This window comes from Rattus norvegicus, chromosome 2 (genome assembly GCF_021556685.1).
Source record: "Rattus norvegicus strain SHRSP/BbbUtx chromosome 2, alternate assembly SHRSP_T2T, whole genome shotgun sequence".
Lineage (NCBI taxonomy): Eukaryota > Metazoa > Chordata > Mammalia > Rodentia > Muridae > Rattus > Rattus norvegicus.
This window is the reverse complement of record NC_141535.1, coordinates 247256269-247274511: the sequence shown is the minus strand read 5'-3', so window position 1 is coordinate 247274511 and position 18243 is coordinate 247256269. Positions and strand designations below refer to the sequence as shown.

At 39.1% G+C, this 18243-nt stretch overlaps 1 long non-coding RNA gene across 1 annotated transcript in view; it reads right to left on the bottom strand.

Moving 5' to 3' along the window:
• The window catches only part of LOC134485698 (uncharacterized), a 95963-nt gene that overhangs the window by 8459 nt on the left and 69261 nt on the right, over positions 1 to 18243 (bottom strand). Inside the window, exon 3 of the long non-coding RNA XR_015678395.1 lies at positions 7751 to 7991. This is a non-coding gene — a long non-coding RNA (uncharacterized LOC134485698). The remainder of the gene's footprint in view (positions 1 to 7750; positions 7992 to 18243) is intronic.

Below are 18243 nucleotides of genomic sequence, written 5' to 3'. Positions count from 1 at the left end.
GATGCATGCTATCTCATATGCATCAGAACATACCAGTAACCACCAAGATGATAAAAAATCATTATGAGTGTTGGCAAGGTAAAAGGGGGAGCTGTTGAGATTGGGAAAAGAAATCTCCACATGCATGAGGATTGAAGACATTGTGCAAAGCAGATCAAGCTGAACAGGAAGGAGAATGTATTTATATGTGTGAACTGAGTGGAAACATGAGTAACCTCACTAAGAAAAGGATTTAAGTAACATGAAGAATATTCTGTCAAATGTTTGGACTGTGGTAATGCACTGTCTAAGCCTAGCTCTATTATACCCTGGTAATTGGACTGGGGACAAGATCCCTAAAGTAGACTCAGGGAAAATTCTTCCGTGGAAAGAATCTGAATTTTTTCACATATAACTTTAATATGTCTTATCATATAAGGCTGACATTCAGATTATCATATCATATCTTCGTGAACTCTAGAATCCATCTACTCACCCACTGCAAGAATGGGAAACAGACTACTTAGAGCCGAGAAAATCCTAATCATAGATATTTAAATAAGGTATGGATTTCTTATAGATATTTCAGTATAATCAAGGCATGTGATCTATATCTGCAGGACAAAATCCAGCATAATACAGAGATACAAAGGATACGGCCATGAATGCCACGTGTGGGCGTCTCCCCTTCAATGTCATTCCACAGTAAACTCTAGAGGAATGATATTGCTTGACTCCCAACTCAGTATTAAAGTCACAGTGGTCTGCCATAGCATAGAATACTCTAAAGAACATCTACCTTGAAATCAATTGGCTTATTAATTCTTTAATTACATAAGATGTTGTCATTTCTCTCAAAGAACAGATAAAAATATGTCTCCTTATTATTCTTTGCAACACCCACATATTTGGCGTCCTCTTAAATGAATAGATTTGAGGAAATCATTTGTTGTGACTAGTCTACAGTGACATCACTGTAGTAGACCAGCGGCTACTGCCGAGTCTGAGAATTAGACAATATAGTGTCTGTGTCTGCTGATTTAGACAACAAGAAGTCAGTAGTTACCAATCATTTTATATATATAAAATAGCATGCTACCGGCATACCATGGAAAAATTATTACAAGCACATTTAAAGGAGCAGATGATAGACTAGGATAGGACAAGCAAAATCAGTAAAAATCTCTGGATTAACTCAATCATGTTAATGTGTATTATCAAATTTTCTGATATACACATTTTTTTTGACTAAAGTCATTCTTTCCACACATAAGAATCTACGTGCCCTCTACCCAGGACAGATCCTATCTGTAATTAGCAATCAGGCTTTAAGGGAGGCTACAGGTGATCCTCTCATTTTAGTTGACAATGGGTTGTTCCCAATCCCTGCCTTGCCCATCATGCCTTGTCTATTTTGAGCTTGTCTCTAAGTCTTCTACTTTCCCCTATGTCCTTACCTCTTCATGCCCCAAAAGCATCACGGGCATTTCTTCTTGCCGTGGCATACCAGGTGTAGCCCTCCACACAGGAGCTTGCTGCAAAGTGGCGAAGGTAGAATGAAAGGCAGAGTCACAGGAAGATGCTGCTGTATTATGCATGTGAGCATATGTGCCTCCATTCTTCACTGTTGTAGAACGAATGCTTGCCCTTTCACATTCCCTAATGGGATCAATACTCTTATGTGGAGCACAATGCCCAGGGTAAAACTAGGAGTCAAGAGAGAGTCACAACTTTCTTTTCCACTCTGCCTGTGTGATGCAATCCAGTGTAGCTCTCAGCATTTTCTTATTTGTAAGGTTTAGTTTACATGTCATTTATGTGTCTGTGCATATAGACACATCCATGCAGTAACCCATAAAAGCCAGAGGTAGCAGGTCCCTTAAGACGGAGTTATGGGTGTTTGTGAGCCACTTGACTGAGCTCAGGTTCTTAGCAAGGGCAGAACAAATTCTTAAGCATTGATCCAACTTGCTGCCCTCTCCTGATATTTCTTATGCCAACTGCCTTACTGTTTTTATCTCCAAGGTGACAATTCATGGATTAGATGTATTGGTTTTATTTTTGCTTTATGAATTATATTGAGTTGTTTTGTCCGGTTGTTTATTAACATAACCACATGTTATGTCAAAGCTAGCTTGTTTGGGCAATTGACTGCCATATATACAATTATATATATGTGTATTTATATTGTGTGTGTATTGTACATGTATGTATGTATCTGCGTATGTTCAAGAGTCTGTACGCACATGAATAAAGGTTAATGCAGAGTCCAAAAGTGGGTATTGGATCTCTTAGAGCTTGAGTTACTGAGAGTTGTGAGCAGTCTGATATGGGTATTGGGGAGTGAATTCAGTTCCTCTGCAGATCATCAATTACTTTTAAACAAAACACCATCTCTCTAGCTCCCCTGCAAAATATTAATAGAAAACCTGCTGCTGGTATCAATGAGAGGTTATAGAAGTGTTTATATTTCTTCCTTCTCAAAAGCATGGGCGTATTAACCCATGCTTATGGAAGTTGAATACAAATGGGCCTTTTGTAATAAAATATTAGCAACATGTAGTCAGTGAATTTCTCTCTGTGTTATTCAACCTGTATACTCCTTGAAAATGCAAATCACAAGAAGTTAAGATAGCCTTAATTAAAGACTATTTTATTGTTATGAAAACAGATGAAGCACACAACATGAGACACTTTTTAAAATTCTCCAGAGAAATGAGTTGCTTCCTTTAAAAGACAATGCAACCATTATTGCATACAACTTCCATCCATCAAATTCAAGTCACGCATTATTTTAATTCATCTAAGAATAATGCTGAGAGAAAAACTGTACAAATAAAATAAGAATTCCCTAGACGTTTTCTATGGTCAGTAAAAACTTGTTTAAAAATATGTCAAAGGAAAATTCTAACCCATCTCAGGAAAACCTAAAAAAGTATTAGAAATCTTTTCTTACGTTCTGAGCTATATTTCATAAGAGACTATTGTAAATCCATATTTTAAGCTGTTTTCTAGAAAAGAAATTCTCTTTTTGAACAGCTAGTTTAAAAAGCATTTATCAATTTTGATGTCAAAGTTTATCCAGTCTGTTCTTTATATATTTTTAATTTTATGACAATCTTTCTAATGTTTAGTAAAGATGTTGCTCTTAAAAATTATGTCTATTGTAATTAACCTTGAATATGTTATTATTGAATTATTTTTCTTGATTTGAACACTAAAACATTTTGGATTCACTTAATTATGGCAAACACATATAATAAATTCTATACTTCCAAAAGTAGATATTAGTTGCCCTAGTAGTCTTTCTTCTAGCCATGTAATATGTTTCTACAAACCAAATAATAAAATAATATTTGTGTGTGTATGTGTGCATGTGTGTATGTGTGTGTTTGCGCTCATGTATGTATTCGTGTGTGTAAAATTCAATGGGATCGATTGAACTTGTAAGACCTTCTTTACCCCTTCATTTCTGTAATAGGAAAGTTGATGAAAGTTGCCTTTTCTTTACCTTCCTGGTATTATATTTCTTACATTTGCTACTGGATTTCAAAAATATGCTCTATAATGTGTGATAGGAACTTCAGGGTCCACCACTTACTAACCCCACTCTATGTCTGGCATCTTCAGTAACACTAGCATTTGTGGTGACATGACATTGTGGTGAGAATAGAATATTGAAAGACAACCATGCATGTAGTATGCTTCTGGCTGGAATTCCTTATCAATATGCAAAGCAGTAGAAGTTTTCAAGTGTTTAGTTGATATCTACCATTTGCCCAGTAAGGAAGGGTGTAGAAATGCATATTCCCGAGTTAATAGTAGTCTTGCTGCTGTCTCCAGAGTGAGATTAGGTGATGGAACAGATGTGGTTTCCTGTAGCCTTAGAGAAGGAACTTCATGAGAGATTCAGTGGGCGACACCATTAAAATAGGGCCCTAGATGGAAGAAGCCAGGGCTTCACTTCCTTCCTGCAATTCCTATAAAGATTGGTATCCTGTAAACATCGCTACTGCATTGACTTGAGAGCCTGCTTAGTGATGGGTGGATCCTTAGGTTTGGGCTCAGAGGAGTACTAACGGGAAGATGGAAATACCGTCCCACAAAATCAACGATGAATGTATGTTTTACCTGTATATAGAAGAGCATGGCGGTTACTATGCAGGTAGAATTTTACCCTAAAAGAAAAAATCCAACGTATGTTTCACATAGAACATTCTGGGTACTGTTGGCCAACATGAGGAATTTAATGGATATTTAGCACGTTTTATTCCTATAGCAAAGAAATTTTTCTTTGACGCTATTAATTAATCCATTCTAGACACCCACAAATCATCTCTGAATGTTGAAAGTATATATTTATATACATGGTAGTTTATTTGCATTCACACACTTGCCAGTATATGACACAAATTTTACTGAGTGAAAACACAATAATAGAAGGAAAGGACCTCAGTGCTTCTTATTTCCTTTTGTTTTGGTATTGAAGTTGAAATTAAGTCACTTGCTTTGCAAGTCAGATGCTTCTTTATTGCCGGCTATAAAGCATCTGATAAAGCCTCTACCATTTTATCAGATAAAGTACGACAGCATAGAAAGAGAACTCTGACTTCTGAGGTGGTGTGGCCATGTGTTTGGATTTCACATAACTATTCATTGCACTAACTCAAAAAGTGGTATGTTTTATTCTGACATTTGCACTCTTGCAAGGCACTGTGCCAAGGGAGGGAGTTACCCCTTCCTTGCCTTGCTGCCCACTGCTGCTGACCCATGGCCTCCTGCCTTCTTTTCTATTATTCAAGTTATTTAATTCCTGCTAAAGAGGAACAGAAGGTGTGTTCATGCTAAGGTATAATTTGGTATTTTGTTAGCTTGAGGGAAGAAAATAATCACAGGCTGAGGCTAAAGAAGTTTCAAACCCAAATACCAAAGTGCCAAATTCCCTACAAAGACACTAAGTTTACTGTCAGACACTTACGTGCATTTATTTTCCGAACTCTATGGTTTTAAAATACAAATCATTTTTAAGGCCTCAGCCAGAGCTTATTACAAATGCCATTATTATTCCTATTAATAACTGGTCAGAGATAGTGACGTTGGAGCCTTTCCTAAAGTCTGATCTCCTGCCTCTTAAGTTATTAGAGCAAAGAGGAGAAAAATAAGCCTAGCATTTTAGCTGTCAAGGCAGTTGCTTAAATATAATTTTGTGGTTGGGTGACTCAAGAGTGGATTAGGTGCAAAACTCCTGATTTCTGCCACTTGCTCTTCAGAGTGCTGAGGAGCAAGGCAGAGTGGCTGGATTTACCACGTGCATTTAAACAGCAGTGTGGGACCAACAACCACCTGCATGTAGCTTCCTTTTTGGGATTCTCATCAGCTCTGCTCCCCCTGTTTAAACTGCACAAATCACAGAGCCTTGGGTATTTGTATGGAAGGACATTTACTTTCTGCAGCATTTATTGACCACGGGGGATTCCCGGTTGGGTTGGGTCCCGACAAAAGCAAACTCAGGCTGGGTCTCTGCAGGTGCCGTACAGCAACCTCCAGAGCTCCCAGGCATTGTGGGTAGTCTGCCTTTTGCTTAACCAGCCTCTCCCAGGAGAAGAAGATTTCTTTAGTGTACTCAGACAGTTTGCAGAGTAAGGCAGTAAAATGCTTAAGTTAACATTATTAGGGAAATGTAAACACCGTTTTGATAGATGTCCTGAATGCGCTCAAAGTACAAGCTTCTGTGGTAATGGAGCAGCTGGCTACTTACTGATTGTAAAAGAGCAGAGAGGCTGAACGCTGCGTCTTTTATCTCCTTTCTCCAGTCAAGTCTGGAGATGTCCCCAGAGAACCAGTGCACTTACTTGGATAGAAGGAATAACCTATGGTGTGATTAATAGATATTTAGAACTTAAACGCAAGTTCTACATCAATATTTTTTTAGGCTGACTTTGATCCCTGGTCCATCTAGTTCTTTGATAGAACTAATTATTTACAAATGCAATCCTTTTTTTCCACGTCCTATTTCATTATAATGCTAATATCAACATTCACACTTGGTTTATGAGGCTTTTCAAAACGTATTTATCACCAGACATCTGTTTTAAACCTCTCCCCCTTCTCCCACCCCCCCCCCCCATTTTCATTTTAGTTCTCATGTCTGGGCTGCTCTATTCATGGGAGAATCTATTCTCAGTGTGCTCTACCAATTTCTCCCTGAAAGATCTTATCCTATCAGTAATTCCTTTTGGAAAAAAAATTGAATGAGCTTCAAACATTCGTTATTGTTAGTTTTTTGAAAATCAGATGCTAAAATCAATGTCGGTTAAGTGGCAGTCTTAATTTCCCTAGGAGGATGCACCTGGAACCCTGCTCTTAATAATACTTAGAGCTGCCCCCAGGACCAGTTTGTTGCTGGAGGGTCCCTGGCATTCTTTCCTTCTCAGAATAGCTGACAAAAAGTGGAAGACTCACCTGGCTTTTGCTCTTTCTCTGAAACTAGACAATGAAGAGCCTATAAGATGTAAGTTCTCCTTTTCATTAGATAGAAATAGAGAAAGGGGAAGCAATTCAAAGCCCCGTGAGACCCAAGGAAGAGGTGATGTCTTGTCTCTTGGCTTCTTTAAGCCTTTATTCTTTCTTTTGTTGATCATCAACACAATCTTCAGATAGCCTTCTCTGTACAGATGGTTTTATTGGCCGCTCCTCTGAGTCCTACTGGGGACTCTTTAGAACTAGATCTGTCCAGACCAATGAAAACCATTAAAGGTCAGAAACTATTTTATTTTCCTTTGAGAATGCTGATCACCAGGAAATAGAATAAACCAAAGAAACTTTCTGGACAGCTCTCACTGATATCCATCTTGGTAAAGTTGCAAAGTCTGAAGACGGAGATGACCCTGAATCTATAACTTAACCCTGATCGAATGCTCCTTTGATGAAGCTAAAATACAGAAATCTCCAGCACATATAACACACTTTTCACTTGGCCAGATGGCAGTCACCAATAGTGACAAAAACAATCCAAAGGTAACACTGTCACACCAGTGGGTCTCTGGGTTTTCAGTCTTTGCTAAAAATTGTTTTCAGGCACGTGGGTTAAAATGGATCCTGTTCAAGAAACTCCTTGATCAGTTCATGCAATGTATTTTAGTATAATCACCACCCACCACTTCCTCTGAAACTCATCCCCCATTTCCGAGCTACCCAGCTTCTTTATACCAGTCAAGCCAATGTGTGCTAACCATACATTCTTGAGTGTACACCTCTGCTGGAGCTTAGCTAACCTATCCAGACATAAAGAACATATAAAAACATAAAGAAAACTGACTTTCTCTCCTTCAGTTATCTCATATTGGGCTTCACACCTCTCTCCCCTCTTGTTGCTGGGATTTTGGTTGGCTTGAGCGGATATATGTCTGCGTGGGCTCTCTTGCTGTAAGCCCATGTGTGCTACCACAGTATTGTGTCCAGAAAACACCATTTATCTGTGGTCATTCTTCCTTTCTGGCTCTGGTTGTTTCCTCTCCTCCTCCCCCAAAGGAGCTTTGATGGGAATGAAAATAACAACGTTGATTCTTAAAACTTTCTGTGTTGCTTAATGGATTACAGATATTTATTTACTCCATTGGAAATATTGTTCAAACCCTAGATTTGAAAGAGATAATTTTTTGTTGGACTTGTAAGTATTCGTTACACCGTAGTGCTAGCACAATGACAGACACACAGGATTAAGTTATGGGACGATAGAAGACACCCTGATTAGAAACATCCTACTAGTTACCTTTATAAAAGAGTGGAACCCGTGTTTGCGTAGGTCCTATGACTTTTTCAGTGGATTCAGTGATCCTTCCAAAATCAGGTATTGTCCACATGATAACACAGGAAGTATGACATTAAAAGTTAGGTAGAATATGGGGTATGGTAGCACCCAGACATTGGAGGCTGAAGCAAGTTGATCTCTGTGAGTAGGAGGCCATCTGGTTTACATAGCAAGTTCCACTATACAGATACATAGTAAGACTCTGTTGGTAAAGAAAGAAATAATCAGGTGTGAGGGTACCAGGAATGGAAGGCAGACCTTAAACTTTGCCTTCTACCTTCCAACAGGCTAGAACGTAGGGCTGCCCACACAGGGGATTAAGGACCTAGTTCTGTACAAACCCACACTGACCTTGGATAGCCAGCAGTTATAAAAACAAAAAAATAAACAAACATCTTCTTTTCCTAACTTACTACGTCTCAGGTATTCCTAAAATCATAATGGTAAAAGGATGGCTGCCACAACTTAGGTTACAAATAACAGTGTGGATCAGCACAGCTGTGCTCTAGGCAAGGCTTAAACATAGTGGTTCCAAAAATGATCTTGTTTTGATTATACAAGTTATATGATAGCAGTGAACAACTTAGAGGTCATTTGAAAACTGGTGCCTTTAAAAATAGGTGTTACCGACTGTGTGATTGGAGAACTTTGTGCACATTTATACCTTCAATAACAGCCACTCTTCTTTAGGCTCAAGGATGAGTCCAATCTTCTCTTCTGAAATCTACTGCATTAACAAACACATCATTTACTTCTTCCAGACCGGACCAACAGACTGCCTAGAGCCTATTGAGTTTTTGGGTCAAGTACTCAAGAGTTTGTCTTTATTAATGCATAACTGACACACTAATATCTAAACAGTGAAAGTATCTATACCAGCCAAAAGAAATGCAAACGGGGTGTGTTAACAAACTCCTGTAACTTCAGTGAATCACAAGAATACCCGTCATGGTTTGCCCTGGAGTTATCTGTATTTTGATGCTAATTCCACTGCCCCAAGAATGGCTGCCTAATCACATACTCAGGACTCAGGTGACTTCACCAGAACCTTCTCCCCATTTAACTTGTAAAATACAGGTGAGGCAGGTACAGGATAGAACAAGGCCTATCATTGGACAAGAAGGAAGGATGGGCGGGAGAAAAGTTTGAGGAGGAGACTGGAACAGAAGAGGAGGGGAGACCACAGAGAAGCCGCCACAGGGACAGCATGGAAGCTAACGTTAAGATCCCACGCTGTACCTTCACAGGTTGTTATGAATGTTCCTAAGGGATGGATGGTACTGGGCTTTGTATGTTTAGGTGGGCAATTATATCTTACCAATTGGGTCAGAGGTTATTGTGTTGTGTGTTCTTTCATGTAGCCATGTAGCAATTTAAGTTTAAGAAAGTGTGTGGCGGCTAAAGTCACTGGGCCGTCACATAATTGAGATGTGTGCTTCTGGCAAGATATCTACCAGATATCTTGGGCCACTTTGGTGACGGATCTAGTGCGGGATAAAAGATAGTATTATCTATTTTATAATTTTACAACAACAAATACCATATTTTTTTCTTAGACTAAATGACATAGTAATACCACATCTCTAAAATATTCACAAAGAAAACGAAAAAAATTACAGTTATATAAAATTTAGTAAAAGTATTTTTGTTTGTGTTTTACTTGATTGGAAAGAAAAATTATATAAAGCAAGGTGTGAATGAATTTGTTGTACTTTTAGCATAACAAAAGCCCTAAATTTTCTCGAAATAAAAATTAAGGCTGTTAGTTTCTTATGTACAGATGCACATAAATATCATGCATATGAACTCTATATATTCACATACACACATGCATGAAATCACGTGTTTTTCCTTTCTCTCGCATGTACTTCTATGTACTTTTCATTTTCAATCTTACTCTTACAACAGGGAGATAGTGAGGAAGTCTGCTCAGAAACAGTCCATGCTCCAAACCCTTAGCTAGTTACTATCCAGACAAATCGCCTTCTAATGCAGGATGTTTTGTGAAGAAGATTTAGCGTTATAAACGGGTCGTTATATATGTGAACTCCACACGGCAGCAGTATTGTATAGAAGTAAATATAACAGAAAGCAATCCCCAGTGGCTCTGCTCATGCTAACCCTAGAAAAATAGGTTCCCCTATTTCAGAGTCAATGATAGATTGCAGAGATATCCCAATAATATTATGTTTCAAAAATTCAGCAAAAAAAGAAAAAAAAAACAGATCCTCTGAACCTTATTATAAAAGGTATGAAATAGGTGATAAACTCAGAATAACAGGTTTGAAAAATAAATTAAAGATTAAGTGGATAAATAAACAGCCCCTCTGATACCACAGCAGACCTGATTGCATCTTTGAGAGATAGCTATTGCGCTGACCTCCACAGTGACCTTATGAATCTGCCCTCCCAGGACCAAGGTAACCGTGCAATGACGGATAGACACAAATATAACCGAGTTGGAGAAGATGAGTTTAAAGCATACTGTGGAGGTCCTGTGCTGTGATCTCATAAAACCATCTTCCATAAATAAAAGCCTGTCAAATAAATACATGTAGAAGAAATGTCATAAAATAAAAACAGGAAATAGAGTTAGAGATACTGGAAACGGTCTAATGTCTTATTCTCTTGTGCTCCCTATTAATGCCTCTGTAAGGGGCATTTTTAACTGGAATTAATGCAGATGGCTAAGCCCACTATGGGCAATGCTGTCTTTAGGGAGGCTGTCTTAGCTTATATAAGAAAACAGGCTGAGCAAGCCACGGGGAATAAGCCAATCAGCACTATTCCTCCATGGCCTCTGCATTAACTACTTCCAGGTTTCTCCTTGAGTCCCTGCTCTGATGGTCTGTAAACCAAATAAATCCTTTCCTCCCCAAATTGCTTTTGGCCACAGAGAATTAAACAGAGAGCTAAACTACAGCAATATGTTTCAGCTTTCAAAAGATATAATATACAATAACAATTTATAGAAGTAGAGGGTTTATCGATTCGGTAATACACTGGGGCAGAAGCAGGGTATTTGATATGTGTTTCATGTTCATCTCTTGAGAGCACAGCATTGCTTTTCTTCATGGTACTTATACTCATTATACTGGAGACTCACTTTCAGAAGCTGTGTGTGACATCTAGACAAACAGAAACAGTAGGAAGTCTGGGGCAGAGCTGAGTCTCAGTGTTTCTCTGTAGAGAGTATAGATATGAGCAGGAGACGAGTGGCTAAAGCTGAGACCCGGATGGAAAACCATGCCCACAGGTCTGCGTTGATATCTCAGAGCAAGTTCTGAATTTCTGCTGAGCACCGACATGTGTATGTGTGAGCACAAGCTACAAAGTTCAGACAGGTTCCACCAAAAAGTAAGATGAAAAACTAATACAGAAGTAAATCTCGCATGTAGCCCAAAACACTTTGTTTTCCCCGCCAGGCAGAGAAAAAGGAACTTCTAATCCACGGGCTTGGGTCAGAGACTCCAAAAGGCAGCACCACCACAAGTCTTTTCTGGAAGAGCCAGGGAGAATCAGCCCTGAAGTGAAGACTGCTGTTTGCCTGCTAAAGAAGAAGAAGAAGAACAAAATCTCGAGGGGATCGAACGTGGAAGACGCTTAACTACACGACAGAAAGGAAAAAGGAAATGTCCGTGCGACCTAAAGGGATAGAACAAAGTTTAGCAATCAATGAAGCGCTTGCTTTGTTCCCAATTAAAAATGGGCAAAATATAAAAAGGGAAACTAAATAGCAAGAGAATGACCAGTGAATAGGAACCTATACGCTAGCAACAACAGAGAGTGGGAAATCAATAGACAACACCATTAGAAACGCTATTTTAAACATCCCTAGGCTAAGAAAATGAAGAACTATATAAACACGTGGAAAGGGATAATATTGTTATAAATCCACATTAAAACAGAAGACACAGGAAATACAATAAAGAAAACTAAAAGCAGATTAGTGAAATGCTTGTAATTTTTAAAGTCAATGCAGAACATTCCTTTTAAAACAAGGAGAATTGAGTAGAGCTTCATAGAACCACAGGAAACGCTCTTCAAAACTCTTATGAGAATAATTAGGGCCTAACACACACACACACACACACACACACACACACACACACACACACACACACAAAACTAAAAAGAGAAGATAAAAATAACACATAAACAGTGTAAATATAAAATATGATCACTGTGATATAACAAGGTCTAAAATTTCCAATTGTGATTTAGCACAAAAAATATGAAGAATAGCAAAGTGAAGATGATAAAATATCTCCACAATAGAATCAGTTCTCCAGCAGACAGGATACATGGTACATATTCATTGTGATTGCGTCAGACAGAATTGCAGTGTAAGCCAGGCTGCCCTCACACTACAGCTTTCCTCCTGTCTCAGACGCCCAAGGGCTATAATCTCAGGTGCTGGGCACCATACACTGATACTACATTTCCTTTCTTTCTTTCCCATTAGTGAACACATGTGTTGATTCTGGATGTTGTGTTTTTTGTTTACGCTTGTTTCTTAGTTGCTGAATGCCATGTTAAAGGGTTTATTACAGTAGGTGAAGGGACAGAGCAGGGACTGAGATGGTGGTGGCTCCAGAAGTGACATGAAGATGCTGTTACCTGAGAACCCGAGGATTTAGCTTCAATACCCATGGAAGTAACCAGGCCTGAGACTAATTCAATAACACCACTAGGCCATCTGAGAGGATATCACTGGGATTGAGGAACAGTGTTAATCAGCAACTCAGATACATAGCAGGTTCCAGACCACCATAGGCTATAACAGCCCCTTGCTTTAAAAAAAAATCAACAAAGTAACAAAAAAGCAGAGCAAAACATAATGAATATGGTAAAATCCAGAGTGTGATGTTCTGATTGTTAATCCAGCCACACTCTAGGCAATTTAGTTCTCATTCTAATTGCTATTCTTCAGAACTGCAGGCTAGATCTGCTCATTTACATGACCTTTCTCCACACCCAATTCCTTGGTGAGCTTGTACCTGCTTTCTCTGCGTAAAGTGCCAAATGCCTCACTCCTATTTCATACTCCAGATTTTTGCATGTTTTATTTTTATCGGTAGTTTTTACTATCTATTTCTTTCAGAGGGATTAGCTAAGGGATTTGGAGCTGATCAAGAAAAAAAAATATGACTACCAGAGGCAATACCATATAATTGATTTATTTGGGCTGTTTACAGACGTGTTCGCATGAAAAGGAAGGTTCCCAGCAACAGGGGCTGACATCACCAAAAAGAGGAAGCAGGAAGAGGAGTCTGAGGGAGAGGGACCACTCAGAGCCTGGCTTCATGTCTGTGTGATGCTTTTCAGCATCCCTGGGTTCCTCTGCCACTAAAGGTGCTTTAAGCAAAATGACGGCATATGGAAGATGTATATAAATTTGAGTTTTGTTCCAGTGTAGTCTTAAGTTAGCAAGTCTAGTCTAATGAATGACAGCAGTAGCCTGGGCACCTCCCTGAGATGTCATCCTGGCTTGATACGCAATTGATATTTCAGTATGCCAAGTCCTTAGCTGCTTTCCTGACAATGAGCTAATTAGAATACCCAATTAGAATAGAATTAGCGAAGGAAGAAATGTTTGCTTACTTTGTTCACCATTGGACTTTTGTATCTTAGTATCTTACCGGGCACCCAGAAGAATTTAATAAATAATATTTATTACTAAATAAGAGTCTGTCTCGTGATTCAGAAATGTTACGAAGCCTTTGACTGTCTAATCAAATGAATTAAATAAGAAGATAAGGATTAAAAGTTGTCTTTAAAATAATTGAAGGGACTCTGGCCAACTCACGCATGGTGAACCCTGCTCCCCCATCTCCTCTGCCTTGCTAACAAATATTAGATTGCATTCCTACAGCCAGCTACCAAGGTCTATCTATTCCATTGTTTGACTGCTTCCTCCTCCTGAAGCCGATGACCAAGTTCCAACTATCAAAGTATTGGAGTCCAGCAATCGAAAGCTTCTTTTGACTCACCTGATTCACCAATTAAAATTAAGCACCTCATCCTAATATGGGGTTTCCACTTGTACTTTTATAAACAATCATTTTTCTGTGTGCCATGCTGTCTTCTCTCTATCCAGATGCAGTGTTTTGTTCCCCTCAGGGACAAATATCCCTGCCTCCTCTCTCTTCCTCCTATCACCTTCTCTCCAGTCTTGTATCTCATGCTCTCTGTCCCCCGTGGGGTAAATTTATCTTCCTTGTGTTGAGAACTTGGTCTTGGGGTTCTTGAGAGGATAAATCTCTTTTCAGTAGCATTGCAATTCTGACTTATTCTTCATACTTTGCAATGTTTGAACAAGACTATTCTTTAGGACACAATTCCACATTGTATTTTAATGGCTCTCAGTATGTCTTCAAGTGTAGAGTATTCTAAATTTGGTAGGAGCTTAATCTTAGCTGTGAGAAAATACCAGGTACAAGCATTTGATTTCTATTATTTTTCCAGTCTCTGAAGACCACATTTCATTTAATAAGACAACAAGATTAGCAGAAAAAAATTTAAAAGATAGTTTAATAATTTGTCTGTATCTCAGATTTTAGAACATTTGATTGTGTCTCTGTCACCAGGAATCCCTTCTTTTAATAATTTGTCACAAAAATTTCATGATCAAAAACATCGTAAGAAATTGTCACAAAATAAATAAAATATATTTTTAAAACTGAAGGTATAACAGCAAATATTCCTGGCATAAGACAGCTCAAAGTAATACACACAAGCCTATTGTTGGACACGGCTAATGTAGGGTCCTGAGTTGTTCCAAGTCTGGCCCACTGCCCTTGATGTATTTCGCTGTCTACTCTAGGGAAGCTGTCACGGGAATTTCCCTCCTGCTATGAACAATTAGAAAAGAAGTAAAACTTTATGAAGAAATAATTTCAGGATGGGGATGGCGTCCAGTACAGGCAGGTGCTCTGGGAAAGGATGCCAGCAGGTTGAATTTCTGATCAGTTGGCTTTCATCTTAAGTCAGATGCATTCAGATGGACCATATGCCTGCCTATGGCCACATGGAGTGATACAGTTCAGAATTTAAGGAAATTAAATGGCTGGAGTCTAGAGAGAGGGAAGAACATGTACAAAGGAGACCCAGGAAGGACTGTGCAATCAGTCTACATATTCGGTCAATAGTATGCATGCATGCATGCAAGCTGTCAGGTAGGATATAATAGGAGGTAAGAAAGCTCAGCCACAGGGGCTACAGAATCACTGTGGTCCAGCTGATCGGGACTACATTGGGGTGACTCTTTGAAAGTAAAAGTGTGTCAGATTGAAACTGACACTAAGACTCATTTGGTCCAGATCTGAGTGGTGTTTTGGTTCTCAGGGTGAGGGATATCAGTGCTAACGGTGAGTAGTTCTCAGATATGCAACTGAATCTCGTATTGTGCAGAGAGCTGTCATCAGCGTCAGCCATTCAGTCCTAATGTTAAGATTACCGAAATGGAGTGGGTCATCTTTGCTGGATATCGATCTGGCTACAGAAGAGCTTGGACCAAGATTCAAATGAGTCTCTGCCCAGTGTGTTTGCTTAACAACGAATATGTTACAAGTCAGACAGAACTCTACATTATTAAGAGAAGATAAGATCTGAGTACCTAAAGTGTAGTAAAGACAGTGTCGATAGCCCAGTAAGACAGCGATCTGTGATGGGAAGAACATTATACTGTGGTGGGGATACATGTAAGGGGAAAAAACCCACCAAGGATGAGGACAATGCCGAAGCCAGTAAGAACTTTGAAAGTATGGCTACACATTTATTGTAAAACAGAAAGGAAATGTAAGCATACGATAAGTGAGATGCATAAAATGAGAATTCCTGAAATTGAAGTATAAGGCCTGAAATAAAAGCACTTAATTTAAAAAAGATTTATTTCTGCATAATACTTTTGAGCTTCATACACTATTCTTACAGAACAAAAGCCAACAAGCAAGGATTAGTTATATGAACTAACCGTCTATTGCTCCGTTTATATGAAATCCTAGAACAGGAACTAAGATGTGCTATTAGGGGGCTGACTGTAAGTGGTGTGAGGGAGATTCTGTACGATTTGTATAACCCTCATCCTGATGATCCTTACATGGTTGTGTATATTACTCAAAATTCAATGAAATCCACATTGAAAATTGGTTTACTTTATAATGTATAAATTTTTCTTCAAAAACAAAAAAATAGAGAAGAGATAAAAGTAAATAGGAAGAAACAGAACAGAGAAGAGAGATAGTGAAAGGCAGACACACACAGAGGGAGGGAAGAGAATGAGAGAAAGAGGGAGAGAGAGAGACAGAGACAGAGAGACAGACAGAGACAGAGACAGAGACAGAGAAAGAGAAAGAGAAAGAGACACAGAGAAACAAAGAGACAGAGAAGAGAGAAACTTAATATGTGTCATAGAGCACTATCCCTGTTGGGTCACAGATAGCACATGAACTACACCAAGTAAATCAGTGAATTTATCAGGGCCACTCGGGTGAACAGAAGTGACTCAAAATCAGCTATACAATCAGTAACCCCATCATAATATCAGTAGAAGCTCACAAGTGTTGCCTCCCTGGATCACTCTGCATCACTTGGATGATCACAGTCACTTTTACCCAGCAACTGTTACTATGGATTTAATGGGGCAGGGGCTTGTGAATCTTAACCTCTGGGGCTTGTAAGTTCTATTTGCTTCCTGATTTAGGAGTCTCTCTCCTCTCTCCAGCAGGAAAACTTTCAGGTCAGGTGAAGTGAACACACACTATATATCATCTTCCAGCACAGGAGTATGTGTTTCAATCAGTCCAAATAACAACCTGGGAAGTAACTCAAGTGATTAGTGGGCTCAGAAGGTGTGCCTCCAAACCGGGGTCCCCTTGTATGATTAGCAGATAAATAGACCTAGAGGTATAGTCTATGCTGTGTCCTCACTGCCAAGCACAAGTGAGTGCTGGGGCTTTATTGACTGAAGTTCCTGTGTCACAAGGAAATATGTGCCTGACAAAGTTATACAACTGTCATGGAGCTCAGCCCTGATGTCACAATAATGAAGGCAGTTTAACCTCATGGGACAGAACAAGGGATGAAGGCAAGTCACCATACCAAGCCTTCACCACAGCGTTAACCTTTCTGCCCATCCGTATTAGAGAATCAAACTTCAAGTATGACTGTTCTTCTCTACCACTCAACTTCTGTATTGCACACCTCACTCCTGAACTATGCAATCGCCCCATAGCTATCTACACTTTGAAGACCGTGGCGTAGCCTCAGTTCATTTCATATATGATTTCATATATGCCTGTCTATGCTACATGCTTGATAGATTTATGTGACTTTTTGTCTTGTGTTCATTCTTTTTTTTTTGCAAAATTCCTGGAGATTTATTAGCAATTTCTTTTGCTCCTTCTTGATTAGACATATCTTTTTACATTCTCTGGACATCCAGAGATGGAACCTGAGTTTTTGCTAAAATCAAAGGTTAAATCCCAGAAAGGTAAAATGTGTATAAAGTAAATAAACTATCTGGAATGTTCATCCTGTAGTTAAAGAAAATGTGCACACAAGCGGCCATAGTCACTCTAGTTGCTATCTGTAACAACAACACTGTCAAAAAATTTTTTTGGGAGATTTGAGTGTGTGAATGTGCACATGTGTATGTGTGTGTATGTGTGCACAGATGTATGTGTGTGCACCTGTGTGTGTGCATGTGTGTATGTGCATGTGTGTACATCTGTGTGTGTATACATGTGCTGTATTCATTCATATGTGTGTGCATGTATACACATGCATATGTGAGGGAGTGTGTTTGTCCCCAGCCTGTTAGTATAGTTGTAAATTTTCCTTGACTCAATTTTATCATAATGACATTATCAGCTTTCATTTCATGTTCTTTAAATTTATCAGTCTTAATGATGTGTTTAAAGTAAAAACATTTATCAGGGACAGACACCATAGCAGGCCAATGTATCATTGTCAATAATACTAAATGTCTACACAAACCACTAAATTAAATGTCTGGGAATGTTACAAAGTGCCGAGTTTGCATAGGCATAAATAGAACTTAGAAAGGAGACCCACAGGGGTTCATTTGCATATCATTTGCATTGTCACTAGTGTCAATTAGCCCAGACACAAGCCAACTCAGCAGAAACATATGAGGCCAAACTGAAAACCATATGCCAACTTGGTCTACAGTCCATAGCTGGAGGTATGCAGAGAGTACTGGGAGGAAAATGTAGAAAAACCAACCGTGTTTCCAGTATGTGCAGTACATGGGAGCCTTAATCAGGTATGTGTGTGTGTGTCTGTGTATGTCTGTGTGTGTGTGTGTATGTGCGTTTGTGTGTGTATGTGTGTGTGCGTGTGTGCATGTGTGTGTGTCTGTGTGTGTGTATGTGCATTTGTGTGTGTATGTATGTGTGCGGATGTGCATGTGTCTGTCTGTGTGTGTATGT